The following is a 17,466-nucleotide window of genomic DNA, read 5'->3' as shown; positions in this document are numbered from 1 at the left end:
TAGTGTGCGTAAGAGGCTTTCAATTTACTACTAAATTTGTGTAATGGAGATGTAGAGCACCCGTCACTTTTCTACACAGCATAGTGCAGTTCACCAAAGGTAAAATGGGGAGGTTGCAGAACATTACTCCAGCTGTTATGTGGTTGTTGGTAGTGAGGCTTGTAGTATAAGAATGAGGCTAACTCAGACCACCATGTGAGAAGTTCACAGCCATCTCTACAGTTTTATTTGCTCTTTTCTGATATGAGTTGAGTAAATGTGGTATGGAAAATATTGAGGAAGTATACTATAAGATTATATAGTTTGTAAATGTCAAAAGCTATTCTTAGGTATGCTTGCTAATTTTTTTTTACCTCAATATTGTTGCAGTTATCTGTTTGTTTTTGTTTCTACAACACTTGATCATTAAGTCAGATTTAAATCTTTTTTTTTTTCCACCCAATATGTAGCCGGTTAAGTCTCCCCTGTGACTACTCCAAAACCAAATGCATGTAGAGACAGAAATGGATCATGCTACAGTATTGTTTAGTAATAAAATGTTTTTAATGCCCGTCTCCATTATGCTCTAACAAATGCATTTTCCACACATGAAATGCAAGACCAATTCTTTTACTTTGTTCACTTGGATGTCTTGTAAAAATAATGGTTGTTAAAAAGCAGTCCAACTTTTTTTAAATTAAAACAATTATGTGGTATATATTTCTGTTCTTAGGGAAAAATAAAAGAACTTAATTTGCCTATTCATGTTTTTATTGCTGGATTACTGAAGGAAATGAGCAGAGATATAAAAGCCTGTGTGTAATTCTTGAAGGCAGAACCATGATGATCAAAAAAATCTGTGTGAAATCCTAAATAAGCTTCAAGTTCTCAGGAAAAAAAAAAAAAAAGAACTCTATGACTTGAGGTAGGGGGGAACAATATTTCTAAACATGGAATGAGCCATTTCATTACTGGACTCCTGAAACATTAGATTTCCTTTAGTAGATATTGTGGATGTAGTCATTTGGAGAAGATCCATTTGAAACAGAATAGATGTACTTTGTTCTGAAGCTGCCAAGATTAGAGTAGGTACTAGCTCAAGTCATTAGTTTAATGGCTGAAACTCCAACTTCCAGGCGGTAAAACTTGTCATACACATGCCCAGTTGGTGCTGCAGCAGGATAAAACAGGCTTCTTTCAGATACCTGATGTTGGAGTGTTTGTGCAGGTGCTCTTGGGAGCGCTGTTTGTCGGCCAGGTCAGTAACTTGGTCTTTGAACATACCACGTTTCTGAGCAGCTGTAACTGCCAAGTGCTGTGCAGTCCCAAGGCACTCCTCATCCATTTGTTTACCTACAGGCAAGAGGCTGCAGGGCTTGCTGAGAGGTGTGTGTGATCAGCAGCTCTGTTACTGTGATGTATGGTAATGGGTTATCAATGAAATGGAAGTAAACCAGGTCAATAATCTATAAAAGGCAAATTTATTGTAATGACTTTAAGAGCTGGATAATCAGCTTAAAGAACAAGAAAACTTCTTGTTTTTATTAAGAGTCTTGATAACTGCTCTCTTTGGTGTGTTTACTGTCCATTTGATGAATACTAAATATTGACCAGGGTAAGTTATACATCCATGAAACATCCAAATGCGAAATGTCTTTAAGTGAAGCTAAATACTGTAGATTACAAAGTGCACATAAATTTCCAGCAGAAGATAGACACCACCGAGAGCTCAGAACTGCATTTCACTGCCTGTGCATGCCAAGGGCTGACCAGAGGACTTTGGCACTCCTGGGAGTTCTCCTTCCTCCTCAGCTGGAGCCAGGGGACCTCCCCTCCCACCAGAGGTGAGACCCTGTTCCCAGAAAGGTTTCCAGTGCTTGCCCTTCAGCTATTTGTGAAGCATGGTTGTTTCTCCCATAACTCTACGCTGTGAAATCCAGACCTTCTTCCTGGCAATGTTTGTAACTGTGTTTAAGTCCGTGCTTTGGTGTCATGTCCAGCAGTTTCTCACATGATAGCAAGGACTTTCTCTTGCTCTGCTCAGGTAGCTTGAACGCATGCCAGGCTCCAGTTACCTGCCTGCATGCCTCAGTGTTGTATTACTTCTCTTCAATTCCAGAAAGGTTGAGCTGTAGCCTCCTTGGGCTCAGTTTCATGTTTTAATTGAAAGCGCTTAAATGAGCTGGGTTAACCTGTCCTTAGGCTCAGGGAGACAATCAGTCTCTTATTCAACAGCGCCATTTTTATTTCCTCAAAGCTTTTATATTAAGTGGTCATAATAGCAAGTGTCTTCATATGAAGTGAGACCTCGCTGTTCAGCTCAGCTGCTGAATGTGAGTGCAGATGAGGTGGCAGTGAGGTGAGGTGGGGTAGGACATCTGCCTGTCCAGGAAGGAAACAGCCACAGGTAGTGGTTTCTGTGAGTGCTTGGGAGACAGATTGCTTCTTGTTCACAGGCGTGAATGTGATGAACTTCCTCTGTAAGTCATTATCCTTGTCAGCTCTCATGAATTCCTCAGAAATAACAGGAAATCTATTAATGTTAGAGGAGACCAGCAATACCACTAAATGTTCCAGATATTTCTGGAATTCTAATTTTGCATGGAAAAAAAATATATCGGTTGACTTTGCTTGCCTGCTTCTTAATTTTGATAAATTCAAATAAAATGTTTAAGAAATAGCTACACATTTAGCCATTCAGCAGCTTTATAGTACTTTGTCAATAAGCAGAGGAAAAACTGAGTATCTAGAAAGTTGTAACAGATTATCCCTATTATTTTCTTGAACCATCACCCAGAACTGCAGAATTTCTGAAGAAATATTCAAGACCAGCCTCTGTGACTTTTACATCATTCAGATCCTGCCAGATAATGTGACATTCTTAGGAAAGACTTGAACTCCTTCACTGTATCACAAAACAGTGTCACCAGTATAATCCAGATGGAAGAGCTCTTTCTATATCAAGGCAGTACCCGGCCTTTCTGGTATATGATAAATAGCACTGTCATACAGGCAGAAATGACTGAAAACTAAAACGAGAGTGACGAACTCTTTCACACAACACCCAGCTAATCCTCTCGGGTAACGATTGTCAGTTGCCACTTGCCTAGGCTGTGCTTGATTTGATGCTTTTAGGTAACATCTTTTCCCCTTGTTCCTCATGACTTCTACTCTCCCACGTGTTCTCATTCAGCTCTGCAGCCGTTCTTCCTCAGAAGGTGCAGCCTTGGTTCATTTTTAAATTAATCTAACTATTGAAAGAAGGGCACAGTTTTTTCCCTAGATGATTCTCGTGGGGTCTCAGATGTTTTCTTGATGTTTTATTCTAATTTGCACTGTTACATATTTTACTGTTGTTTCTTGTGCCTGTGTTTTATTCAGTCTGTGATATAATTTACCAATAAATAAAAACAGGAGTTATATGGTAGCTGAAGAATTTGAGTGACAATACAATATACTACTAATTTAGAGTATTTTGTGCACTTGTAGTTGGTAGAAAATCAGTGAGATAGAGTTCACAAAGCAGCGCAACCATGACATGCAAAACTTCTTACAAAGTTCATTCTTAGAACTATCATCCCATGAGAGATAATAGTATTTAGCAGTGTGATTTCCATTAGAACTGAAGCTAATAATTTGCCTAGTTCAGCATTAACCTCAGCAATGATCCACCAGCCAGGAAACCCCCAAGAGGAGTGACAATTGCCCTCTTCCACCCCCTTCCACACATGTAGTGTTTATCGCCTTTATTTTTATTTTTTTGAAAACTTTTTTTTGAAAACTTTTGCAAAAACTTAAAAATTTGGTAATACTGGTGACGGGTGATAGTGGGAAGGAAATAGGAATGTTAAAATCAGTCAATATGGAGATTGAGCTCAACTAGTGTTAGTGCCTGATGTTAGGAGCTACAGACTATATTAGCAAATAAAACATTGAAGCAAGTTGGCTATTGACAGTCTGTGTAGGCAGAAGAGTAGGAAGATTAGGCATCAAAACATGAGAGGTAAAAGGTATTTCACAGTTCTACTTTGGTCCTTGGAAGTGCAGTAATGGAGTTGGTGTTTTTGACTTGCTTAAAAGCTCACAGAACAACCAAAACATTGAGTGCCTCATTTACGTTCAAATAATTTTATGCACAAAAGAAATACACCATAGATACACATATAGACACATAAAGCTATGAATTTAGTATTAGTCTACTTATCTTAATCTAAATACAAAACCCACTTATTAGTCTATTTGCAATAATAATACTTGTAATCCAAAGTAAGACAGAAAAGTACCATTAATACTACCTCTGGAAAGGTTACTTGAGAACTTACTGGGACCTGCCCCGTTCTTGGTGTCATGCTTGCCCTTCCTGTGCTGCCATGCCTTGACACGATGGCTGCCTGCAGCAGTGTGGTGGAACAGCATGTCCTCAGCACCCGGCAGGCTTTTGGTGCTGGTAGTTAGGGTCACCTGCTCCTCCATCTTGGAGCCCTTGAGGGGCTGATCTGGTAACGGAGGAACGGCATTTGCATCTCCTGGACAGGGAGCTGAAAGATGCCTTTCGATGTTTCTGGGTGTCCACATCCCCACATCCATGTTAAAGGAGATCTGGATGGACAGTGAGATTTAAAAGCTCAGGTTCTTATTAAGCACTTGTTTCTGATTTACTTGCTGACAGGGAATATGGTAGTGAAACAGATTATCTGGGGTTATCTTCACAGCTCAAACCTTTGTATTTAGGACCATTGTTGTCTCTTCTTTATGAAATGAACTTCATATGTTTTACCACTGGTAGCAAAGTGAAAATGTACTCAAATCATTGTTAGAATCTTAATTAGGAATTTGAAGAGAGTCTTCATAGTTGCAGTCTTCAGGACTTTTTGCTTGAACCAGCTCCTTCTGTGTCTCGTCTGTGCAGTTTTAGCTAGTCTTAACACTTGAGTTATAAGTACTCTGAAAGGGGATTCAAAGAATTAAGTGACTGTCACTTCTTTTTCTCATGATTATTCTTCAAATTAAAACTTTTTTAAAAATTTTCTTTTGCACTGTTGGTGGTAGCCTGTTGAATCCAGACTTCATTTTAGTAAAGAGGACCTATTTACCTAACAATGGAAATCAACATTTTTTTTTGTGACTTACACTTCATCAAAATTGTCACGCTGTTGAAAATTTTAAAGTGTGGCACAAAGAAGGTTTTTTCACACTTTTATTCTTAAAAGCAGCTTCTTTGGGACTTTGGTATTGCAAAGGTCATCACATCTGATGATTTTAATTGTAAGTTTTGCTATATACTGTAAACTTTTTCTGAAACCCTGGCTCCTGAAATAAAAGAGCAAAAAGATCTTAGGTTTCATTAAAAAAGAGCATTCTTCTGATGTTTCTGGTTGAGGACAAAAGTTTTTAAACATGCTCTATACTGAAGAACTGTAAAGACCATGTGAGAAGAGTCTTCACTCTTCCACTCTTTTGAAAATATTGTCTCTGAACACACAGGCCCTACAACATTCCTGTTTTGGAAATTCCTTACTGTGATATCTGTACCTTAATGTGGTATTTGTGTTCGACTGTTGCTATCCTTTTCATATAATTATTGGTTGAAATGTGTTTTGTACTTGAAAGTGATTAGCTTTCTACTTCGTGTATTTTCTTTTTTTCTTAGGACTGTGATTGTATTAAGACATTGAAAACTATCCTCCTTTTCAAAATACCTGTCTTTTGAAATACACATGTATAATACTGCTTTATATATTCCTGTTTATAAGCAATTCTATGGCACCTTTAAAAGTCAGTTTTAATATTGGTAAAGATCCTTGGTAAAAGCCCTTGCAAGGCCTGCATTCATAGCAGTATCCATGGAGTTGGCTTGTGCGATGCTGGTTGTGGGAGACGAATGAAAAGTTCACTTTTCCATGCCCATGACTTTTATCAAATGTTAATTGCTATTCTACATATATATTGGTGACAAGGCTCAAGTCAGTCAGAATCTAGGAGTATGTCTGCCTGCACCTTTTAGTTAAAATAAATGCACTGGGAATAACAAAGGGCTTCTAACTGAGGCTTAATAAAATACCAACTAGAGCAAGATGTAGCTTTTCAAACAAATTAAAATTCCACTTGTGACAGCTGGAAATGAAAGAACTGGCCTCAGTTCCTTTCCTGCTCATTCTGCCCTTGTAGAGCAGTTTTTTTTTCCCCATGGCCTTGCTCACCCAGTGATTTCAAGTGACATCCTCAGATGCAGCAAACTTCACACATCCAGCTCTAGATCCTTAGGAGAATCACTTTGTCTGCCACCTCTGAAAACTTGGCTGTACATCTGCTCCCTGCATCTTCTCAGGAGTCTCCCAGCCTGCACCACTTCTTCAAGTTCCTTCTGTGCTGTGTTGCTGTTTCTGCCTACCTTGCCTTGCACTCCAGAAAGCTCCCCAGCTGAGCAGCTTCACCTGCTCTCAGAGCAATCTCTGCCCAGCCTGAGGGTCCCTCCTGACACACTGCAAAAATATGGTAGTACTTGAAGAGCATGCACGCCCTTTCAAAACAAAATTTGACTGTGCGTTAGATTATGAACAACCAGAAAAGGATACTATTCTTCACAACATCTAAAACGGACAACAGACAACTACGTCTAAAGATTTATTGTTCACAATCACTTCCCAAGTTTTCTCAAGTGTGTGTTTATTTGTTTTTTTCTAAACCTTTACATCATTTGGCATAGCTTACCCTTTCTGGCAAAGTCTCTTATGTGGAAATGTGGAGTTGCATCCTGCATTTTAATATCTGTTTGGACAAAAGGAAATGCTGAGAGGAGAAACATTTCATAATACTATCTGTTACAGGAAAAAGTGTTTAAATTAGGTTTTTCATAAATGTTTACTGAGCTTACCACCTTTCTTAGAACTTTTTTTTTTTTTTAACACTTGTGAAGGTAAGTGCTTTGGCCTCATATGACTGTATGCAATTTGTTCTACAAAACTAATTTTATTGTTGTAAGTATACTCTCCATTTTAAATATATATATTGAGTTTACTTGGAAATGTAGTCTAACTATGCCTGCTGGCAAGCATTGGCAAATACCTGGCAAATGTGTGAAAATGTGTGCATATTCTTGTGTTGTGCTTGATTTTAAAGGTAGGTACAGACTGTCTTCTGATGTTTTATGGCCTAACGGTATCCTTTGACCACAGATGGTGTCCTTGTCATAATTCACTAAAGCTGTGCTACACAGAAGGTAGATATTCAAGGCAGAATATTTCAACACTGCAAGTCCTGTGAAAATAAGGTTGTGATCTTAAGCTATGATTAGAATTCAGTCCTTTCCTTCAGAAAAGAACATGATAACAGGCAAGATTTTCTAGTCTGTCTGCACTGAAGTTTCTTATTTGTTTCTCTGTTTCCATATGTCATTGTCCCTCAGTCAGGATACTCACAGTATCCCTCTGGACAAGTTGTCCAATTGTGAGATGAACATGTACACATTACACTGGGTGATGACCTGTCTGTGAGTGGTAGGGCTCAAAGAGTGGTAGTGAATGTGGTTCATCTGGCTGGTGACCAGTTTATTTGTGGCATTCCCAAGGGCTCAGTGTTGGGGCCAGTTCCGTTCAATGCTTTTATCAATGATCTGGATGCAAAGGTTGAATGCATGCTCAGTAAATATGCTAATTATATGAAAGTGGGAGGTGCTCTGGACCCTGACAAGAGGCGTTGCAGAGGTATTTAGATAGTCTGGAACATTGGGCAATCAGCAACAGCATGACATTTAACAAGAACAAATGATGGATTCTGCACCTGGGACAGAGTAATGCCAGACACAGGTACAGCCTGGTAGAGGAGTGACTGGGAAGCCACTATGTAAAAAAGGATGTTAAGGACCTTGAAAGTGTCTAGAGGAGGGCAACAAAGCTGGTAAAAGGGCTGGAATGTCCTGTGAGGAGAGGCTGAGGACACTTGGGTTGACTCCTCTGGAGAAGAGGAGGCTGAGAGGTGACCCCATGGCTCTCTGCAACTCCCTGAGGAGGGGAAGCACAGAGGGAGGTGCCAGTCTCTGCTCCTGGTCACCAACGGTAGGATGGGAACGGCACAAAGCTGTGCCAGGGGAGGGTCAGGCTAGACATAGGAAAAATGTCTTTCCATGAGGGTCGTCAAACACTGGAACAGGCTTCCTGGTGAGGCAGTTGATGCCCCGTGTGTATCAGTGTTCAGGGAGCATTGGGATAGCATTCTTAATACGCTTTAACTTCGGGTCAGCCCCTAAGTAGTCTGCCAGTTGGACTCAACCTTTGTAGGACCCTCCTCACTGCAACTATTCTACATTTCCTGCCTGCATGTTGGAAGGGGACAATATCTTTAGAAGTTGTTAGGCCTTCAGCCTCAGGTGCATTAGCTGCTGTGTATCTGCTATGTATTTGAGTCAAACGCGGACCCTGTGACAGCTTATGTCATTGCATTAGTGTGGTTTAGGCTTTTCCTAGCTAGTTTGGATGGTAGTCAGGTTGGAAAGGCAGTGAGAACCAAGTTGTGCAAGGTACCACCAGCTGCCCTAGTTGCAACACTGCTATTGAGCATTGGTACAGCCAAGCAATAGGAGATTCAACCTACTTCTCATCTAGGGGCCTTGCTATGAGCAAAGCTAGTTAATGTGGTCAAATAACATAAGTACTGCTGTGAACTACATGAACACTCTGATTTTGCTACTGCCAGTTACAACATCAGCAAAGCAAAAATGAGATGTTTATACAAGCAGGCTGACTCAGACAATGAGACAAAGTCCCAGGTACCATGTGCAAACTGATGGCTCTCCTGTGACAGCCACTAAAGCCAAACTTTATTTCTAATAGGTTTCCTATCCCTATGCTCACCATCCTAACTGCTGATTAAATGCAGAGGTCTGATGTGGTCAGAGGTCCAAAGTAAGAACAGGTATACTTTGCTCTTGTTATAATGGAAGAGTTTCTACCTGAAAGCAAAAAAAAGAGAAAAAAATATTTAATATTTACAGGGATGCTAAAAATAATAATTCTGTTTTATGTTCTTAAGTTAATGAGACTTTCAGATGTAGTTTCTTAATGCTTAGTTCAGCTCCATATCCAGTGGAATGAATAAAACTTTAGTGAAATGTGATTGTATTAAATAAAATTTAAAATTCTGTTGCTGCTGCATATTGTTTGTTACTTTTAGAGATATTTGCAAATATGCATGCAGAGAAGATAAGAACTTGAAATCCAATCAGGCATGTGATTGCATGAGGAAAAAAAATAAGCAAATAATTATAGATTTAATTTGCAAATTTGCATTATGCATTAATATTTTGTTTCTACATTCTAAATGGTTATTTAGAGTTATACTGAAGTACTCCATGCTCACATGTCCTGACTCTGCAATTATTGTATGGAGATCATGTAAGTAAATTAGTTCTGTAGATGTTTAACTCTCAAGCTATAGAGAGATTATTAAGACCTTAGGCCATGATAGAATGGGAGTTCCTTGAGCTTCAGAGACTTTAAACTAAATTTCTTTGGTAGGTAAAGTACTTCTCTTGCAAGTAATTATTTTTCCTTTATGAATATATAATGGTAACTGGAAAGTGAACTGTCTCACTAACATGGAAATCCCACCCTGAAGGATGCTCCTAAACAATTTACATAAAGAATTGCTGATAAGTACTCAACAGCAGAACTGAATAAGCACAGGAGAATGGCATTAAAGTAGTACCAGCACTTGGGTGAACATGTGAGCAGTAAGATCTTACAGAATAAAAAGATAAAAGCTTGGTGTTCTTAACAAATTTTGAGATGTTATCATTTTCCGCTCTGTCCGATTTTTCAATCTTAATTTGAAGTGTCAAGTACAGTTTAGGAAAGCAGAAATATTCCAAGACAATATTACTCTCTAATATTGTACACTACCAGGAAAGTGTACTAAGGCATGAAATATAAGCTGCACTCTGCAAGCCTCTGGCTGGTATATGTTATACAGCTGTCCACCCTTGAAGAATCCAGCCATGGATCATTCCTTATTTTAGGGTTCAGTGATAGAAAAACAATGAATTTTTATGTTAAATGATTCTTTTCTCATCATCATAACTTTGGGTTACTAAATGTAATTGATGCAGTATTTATTTTAAATGAACACTAAAAATACTTAAGATTATGTCTTTATTTAAAGCACTGTACAGCTCATATACAGCCCCATGTTTTGGTAACAGATGTACTTCAGTTTAACAAGGAGCTAATTTTATAAAAATGTCATTCAAATGCACAAAAGAACCTCAAAAACATTTCCTTTGCTTCCTGAAAACATTATAGTACCCTGCTATTTTCCAGACTTTAAAAAAAAAAAGTCAGATTTTTTTTTCCACATTTTGTTTTGGGATAAATTAATTTCTAAGGAGAAAGAATTCCTGTAATGGTAGTATAAACATACATTGAGCTACCTTATTATCGTAATCTCTCTAGTACTTCCACTTCTGTGACATTAGAACAGTATCTTAAAGACTACGGCAAAAGAGCACGGAGTTTTACATTTAAGTGTACTGGAATGCTTCTCTGTATTTGCTGGACCTGAAATTCTGTGTCATTTGGATTACATACATGTTTGTCATTGTTACTGGCAATAATACATATGGAGTCCTCAGCATTCCTGCCTCTTCTACTTCCATGGTTTTGCATAGAAGAATTTGTTTCTGATTTCTGTCTCACATAGTGTTAGTGTTGCTCTCTCTTGGACCTGCCCCCCCCCCCCCCCCCCCCCCCCGAGAGACCCACTCCTAAAAGTCTCTCCTCTTGATGGTTATGAACTGTAAAATGTTTTTGGCTGTAACTGGATGAAGTATTTTATTGCTGAGCATAGCATCGTATGGTATGGTATATCCTTTCAGAAAAATTAGGTCAGCTGAGCCTCAGTCTGTTATGCTGGTGGCTCAAGACAGAAGTGGTGTGTTGTATTATTGAGTTATTGGGTGCCAAAACCAGCTCAGACTGGGTCACTATGGCACTTGCCCTGTTTCCAGTGAGACATCCTCCCTTGTTTGCAAGGTCCTGTAACGTACAACTCAAATCACAGTTTCTTTTTCCCCCAAGGTTAAATCTCCTTGAGGCGCACACTGGATTCCCTCATCCTTCTGCACTACTCATGACTTCACCCATGTGCTTTCCTTGAGTGAAGGAAATCCCATGAATGTGTCTGCATTTTCCCGAGGCAAGGGGCAACCCATGCTGACTGTCCCAGTCAGATCCATATGCACGCTATCAGGACCTTATCTTCTTCCACAAGAAGCCTGTTTGGCCAGGGCCAGGTCAGGTAGATCTTCCAGTGTTAACCAGAGAAGTGGATCCTACTAAATTTGCTAAACTTACTTAAAGATCTCAATGGCAGGCAAATACAGTTAGCTTGGATTTAATTCTGCTGTGTTCTTTTGAATCTGGAGACAGATCAGGTGATCATTTACAGTGCTTATCTTTGTCCATTTAACTACATATGCTTTGTGATTCCTTCTGGGTATTGCAATTATTTGCTTAATCTTGTGAAAGGAAGAATTCTGTGAAGAAAGATTTTTTTATTATTATTATTAAAAAAGCAGTTAATAGAGTTCTGTGTAGGCTGCTGGTGCAGATTTCAGGGCTGAATAAAGTGACTGAGAATGCGCACAGCCACGTGTCCTCTGCCTCGGTATGTGACACAGCACACTTGTTTGTCTGCACTCTTCTAGATCCCTCTGATAAACCCCAAAATTAGTTTAATAATTTTAAAATCTTTTTTTTTCAAATTAAAGTTTTTTTTTTTTTTTTTTGACAATGGGCTTTGATCACAGTAAGCTTTTTGTAACATTTCAAAAAACAAACAAAGAAAAAAAAAAACACATCCAGGCACTCCTTTAACTGTAGGGCATTTCTCTAGATGGGGGACTTGATGATGAACTTCCTTTCATGTATTTTTCACCGCAGAAAGAGACACTTGGCCTCTTAAATGAAATCTCACTACTGCTGGCATTCTTACTGTTTACCCAGTACAAGCTTGATTCTTCAGTTCACCAGTTTCAGTAAAACTCTTCTCAAGAAGTGTGACCTGAGTGGAATAGAGAAGTTGTTCAAGAGACCTTCTTGCAAGTCTTGAAGCAGAGGAGCAGCTATCAGCAGCTGCCATTTTGGATTTTGCAGTTTTTGGGGACTTTCTGGGGACACCCAACCATATTATTACATCTCAGTTTTGAATTTATCAGGAATTATGAAAAAAAGAAAAAAAAAAAAGATTGCCACTGGAATTCTGCCAGCAAACTGAATGCGCATATTTCTGGCTTTCAGCAATAGCCAGTAGGTGGCACAAGTGTAGAAGAAATTTGTAGAATTCTTTTCTTATCGGAGTTCTTTTATGTTTGATTAATCTCAAGGATAGTAATTCAAATTTAGTCCAGATTGTTAAAGTGTTCTCACTCCTTTATATGTGTCTGTCTCTAAACTGTATCTGTATTAGGTATGTGTGTGTTAGTTTTCTTTTTATGCTCCTCCAGTATTCCTTGTATACCAGTAGGATTCTGTGACAGACTGTCGAGAGAGAAACAAAATGTTTTCTCTGTCTGCGTTCATAAGAGATTTCTCAGTGCATCCCTGAGGAACAGTGGCAGGTAATTGTCTCACACGTTGCCTTATACTAGGATCATAAAGTAAACAAATGTTTTCTGTCTAAAGAGATAATTTTCTTTCATGAGAAAACAAATTTTATTTTAACTCTCTACTCTGTGTCTTTTTTGTAGATCATTTGGTTGTTTATATTAAAATGATTTACGTTCTCACTTTCTTCACTTTGCTATGAAACATACCACTATAATTTTCAGGTCACAGTTTCTATTTTGTATGACAGCAGGAAGTTATTCCTGTTTAATGCACAGCAAAGAGTTGTCCTTAGTCACAGGAGAACCCTAGAAGTTTCATACAGATTTAAAGCACAGGTGAGACTGATCTGAGACTTAAGAATGGTGAGAGGCTTCCTCTTCCACTTTTACTGTCATCTGATCTTTAGAAGTGGAATGTCCATGTATCGAATACATACTTTTTTCACTGTATTCCTTGTTAGCTTTCCTGAGAAAACTAAAATACTGGGAGTATAAAAAGAAGCATTTGGATCATAATTTACTTTCTATGGAGCTGATCACAGAGACAACATTTCTTAATTATGAGTAACAGAGAAATATCTGTCAGGACTTATTGCCAATATACACTAATGACACGTTAACTGTGTACTGATTTCATAGTTATGCTATTTGCATAATTGTTTATATCTTTTCTGATTACCAAAATATAAAAAAAAAAGTTATTCTCTTACTGGAATTCAGCTGATAATGTTTGAAAGTCTATAACAAAACGGACTGGAATTAAACTGAAAACAAAAAAACAAAAACCCCAAAAATGTACTTTTAAATTAGAGTGTCTCTAATGTACCTGCATTTTAGTTGCATTGTATTTACACTATTCCTATCCAGGTCTACTTGCTTAAGAAGTTATTTATTTCACTGTATTAGCATTCTTCATGTCAAGACACATGGCATGTGAAATATGAAATATGGTAGCCATATTTCCTTGTTTTACATAAGGAAAGACAGTTAATATAATTTTAAGGAAGCCAGCCATTAGGAGAGAATAAATGGGAGGTCACTGAGGAGCTATCATGAAACTAACCTTTAAACCTCTCTGTAAAAACTTATGCTATGGCTAAACTTCACAGGCAATTGTAAACCTTCAGAAACTAAGCCACGGATGTGATTTGCACTGCCTCCTTGGGTAGTATCAGGCTTGTAAAAACATGTTGCCAAAACAGACCCAATCTCAAGTATCATGTTGCTTGGCTTGTAAAAATGTGCAGACAGCTATCATACTGTTTTTAATTTACTCCCTTGGCCTGTAACTATGATAGTTGCTGTAGTATCATGTCAGAAATGCTTTCCTTCAGAATACCAATGCGAGATACCACGATGTCTGCTGCTGCATTTTTCCTTTCTTTTCTTTAACTTACGTCTTAATGTCAAGTGATGGTTCCTTGGACAAGTGCATCTAAAATCCTACTTATGGTTTAATTTACGTTATTATATAATGCTCTTCCATTAATAATTAGGTAACATATTTTCTTTGTGAAAATGAGGCATTGTAGAAATGAATGCAAATGAAGACAGTGCTATCTTTTTTTAATCTTTTTTTTGGAAGCAATATAGCTCCTTCAGTAAGTAGAAAGTTTATCCAGGTGATCAAGGAATCACGTTAACAGATTTTTACCTTCAACTTTGGTTCCTTGCTACTTTTTCTTTTAAATAAGGAAAGTCACACAATTGATTATAATAGGTTTTCTGTATAATTTGATTGATTACAATAGGTTTTCTGTATAATTTGTGTTTTCCTTAAACTTGTAACAAAACCACAAGTAAAATAAAAACAAAAAGAGGCAGGTGATCTGTGCCTTAGGAATAACAAACACCAAAGTTTCAGCAAAGTAATACAACAGCATATAATCACTTTAATTTCTTTCATAATACTTGCAAGGCTAATGAAGTTAGGTCATAGCTTGTCTACTCAATATCAAAAATGAAGCACCTTTATAACAAGAAAAAAGGTTCTTTGTGTAGTTTTTGGTCTAAAACACTTGAAGACAAAAATCTGAACATTAGCTACAGAACAACACAATGTTTCAATTTAATATTAGGATATTAAGTGTTCTTTGATATATCGTCTGTATGAAAAGCTTGTAATATGGGAAGATTTCTTACTACTATGAAGAACTTTAGTCCAAAGCTGTGTTTAAAATGGCAATTTTGTACTTTCAATGTTTCCTATACTCAAAGATAAAAACACAACTAGAATAGAAGTTCAGTGAATTCAGCCTTGTTATATCGATCACTTTCATATCAAGTATGTGTAAAATTGCAAGGTTATTACTTAAATATGTTTCAAACCCCTTTTTTTCATGCACTTGTTGCAGCTGCTCCCAAAATTACATGATGTTTGCCAAGAGTATGTGAAAGAAAAACACGTCCATTATCCATCTTCGTCAGTCCTCCAGGAATTAGGTAGCTGCTGGTTTTTTTTTTTTTTACAGATTCTAAGAAAGGGTTTTCAGCAGTCACTAACAAAGCTTCCAGCTAAAGCTTTTCCTGGCACAAGGATTAATTACTGCTAACTTACCTACTAACCCTTCCAAAATTACACTTCGTGTGGTGCAAAAACAATGGTGTTAGGCATTAGGCTGACAGTTTTCTCTGTCATGCAACATAATGTCCCACCTGGCAGTGCACCTGGTACAAAGATTTGGCAGTTTTCCAAGAAATTGTATTTGCAGCCCCTTTACACACCTTTTTTTCCTCCCTTTTCCTGTTATTTTTTATGTATTTATCTATGCTGTGGATAAAAGCATTTCAAAAGTTCCTTGTTCAGCCATTCTTCTCCTGTGTGCATTCATGTTTTTATTCCTGTAACACATTGCTTTTGTGGATAGTGTCTGTCTGAAAGTATCAAGGCAGTCCTAGGGAAATTGTTCTTTTTAGGGTCTGTTGCATGTCATCTTAGATATATGGGCCAAAGCCAATTCCGATGGTAAGATGTAAATACTAAGACGTGACAATTAAACCTCTTACAGATAGTAGACCTTAATCTAATGTGTAGCTGAGCTGTATGTTGTGCATGAACAGAGGATTCTGAAGTTGAAATGTCAATAGGGCGTTCTGAATTACTAGCTTCATTTGTATTAGAGGAAATGTCTGTCAAATAGGTTATTTTGTAATAAGTATGCTTTTAACTGAGTTTTCTCTACTGCCATCTTAATGCAATATGAATAAAATGAGTGCTCTCCAGAAATGCCCTACCAGTGTGCTGAAGAAGACAATGTTAATGTTTCAGTTTTCATTAATTTACAGTGCCCTTGTCACCATCCAAACTAGCTGAGGTGAGTGTTAGCCCAGGAGAGCTGGGTGCAGGTAGTCTTTGCTCTTTCCTTTTGCTTGTGTCCAGCCATAGGAATTGCACCAGGAACTGCTAGGCTGGTTACCGAGAGCCCTCCTGTAGTGCCTGAATGCTTCTGGCCAGGTGTGTCCCAGGTGTGGTGGCAGCACCATCCTCTTGCATCAGCTGTGGCTCTCACCATCTATTCTGGTGTATCGCTTCCCTTCAGGTCAGTGGCAGAGGCTTCAAGCAGAGTCAGGTTTTAATTGGCGTTCTGGTGCTGAACTAAAATAAGAGAAGAAATTTTTTTAAAAATACAAAAGTTAAATGGAATATATTTATGGTTGTGGCCAAATTAAATCCTTGCTAATGTAAATTCATCTTCTAGCAGATGAAACAGTGGAAACAGTGAAACATTCTTCTTGAATGTGAACTTTATAAAATTCCAAGAAAAAATCTGTGTTTGATATAGAAATGCTGTAATGCACTTCTAAGATCCTGTCTACAAGTGACACAATACAAAAAGATCCAGGTGATTTCACAGAATTACAGAATGGTTTGGGTTGGAAGACACCTTAAAGACCATCTCATTCCAACTCCCCTGCCATGGGCAGGGACACATCCCACCAGGCCAGGTTGCTCAAAGCTCCATCCAGCCTGGCCTTGAACACTTCCAGTTTTGTGAGTTTTGAGTAGACTTTTGTTCAAGTGCTAATAAAGTAAAGATAGTTTTTTATTCCCAAAGCTCACTTAATATGACATGTATCATAGATAACAACGCCTGTCTTCACTCATCTCTCCTAATAGGATCACTCTTAATAGGAAATGATGATACAATAACAATATGGAGACAAAATTACTGTGTTCAGTTTGAAATCCAACGCACTAACCTTTCTTGTTGTGGAGTGGATGAAATTTCCATTTAACAGATTTGTAAAACTTCTACTTAGTTTAACAGGATGCTTTGTAAAATAAGCTGCCTTGATGGGCAACTGCTACAGGATGACATGACTATGTCAGCATGGTTACACAGGACCAAACCTCGGTCATACCAATGATTTTATCCTGTCTTTGAATCTCTGATGCTAAGGTTTGTAGTGAATCACATGTTAATAAAATGAGTAGGTTTTCCCTTTTTGTGTTCGCATGTTAAAGTTGTGTGTGTGTGTTCTCTGGTTAGATTACAACAAAATTTGCCTATAGGAACAAGATTACTAGACTGGTAAGTAGCTAACCAAAGAAAAACAGAGCTTGTACTCACTCTGCAACAAAAGCTGTTAGTAAGCAATACAAGCTGATGTCTTTGAAATCACCTGGATGCATCAAGGGGCAGAGGGAAGGTGCCTTAGGATTCCCAGTCACCAAAGATGAGCAGCTGCTAGTGCCCTGCTGGCCAGTCATGTGGTTACCTATAACTCGTGTAAGCATCGTGCATGCCTCCTATACATCCTTCTAACGTGAAAGTGAAGGTCACATTTAGCTCCAAACTGGGAGTAGCAGCTAGAAACCTTAATTGTGTTCCCAGATAATTAACAATTGCCTGCCCAGACTTGGCCAAAATGCACCAGTTCCTGGATCA

The 17,466-nt window shown here is 38.2% G+C and overlaps 1 protein-coding gene across 10 annotated transcripts in view; it reads left to right on the top strand.

Moving 5' to 3' along the window:
• The window catches only part of CDH12 (cadherin 12), a 564,885-nt gene that overhangs the window by 147,099 nt on the left and 400,320 nt on the right, over positions 1 to 17,466 (top strand). The window contains exon 1 of one of the 10 annotated variants that reach the window (XM_066992496.1): positions 9,347 to 9,368. The exons of 8 other annotated variants lie outside the window; for them this stretch is intronic. The gene's annotated coding sequence lies outside the window, so the exon portion shown is untranslated. Of the gene's footprint in view, positions 1 to 9,346; positions 9,369 to 17,466 lie in introns of those variants that run through there. One more of the 10 variants, XM_013179321.3, reaches the window with a different exon arrangement.

This window comes from Anser cygnoides, chromosome 2 (assembly GCF_040182565.1).
Source record: "Anser cygnoides isolate HZ-2024a breed goose chromosome 2, Taihu_goose_T2T_genome, whole genome shotgun sequence".
Taxonomy (NCBI): domain Eukaryota; kingdom Metazoa; phylum Chordata; class Aves; order Anseriformes; family Anatidae; genus Anser; species Anser cygnoides.
This window is presented reverse-complemented; position numbering and strand designations above follow the sequence as displayed.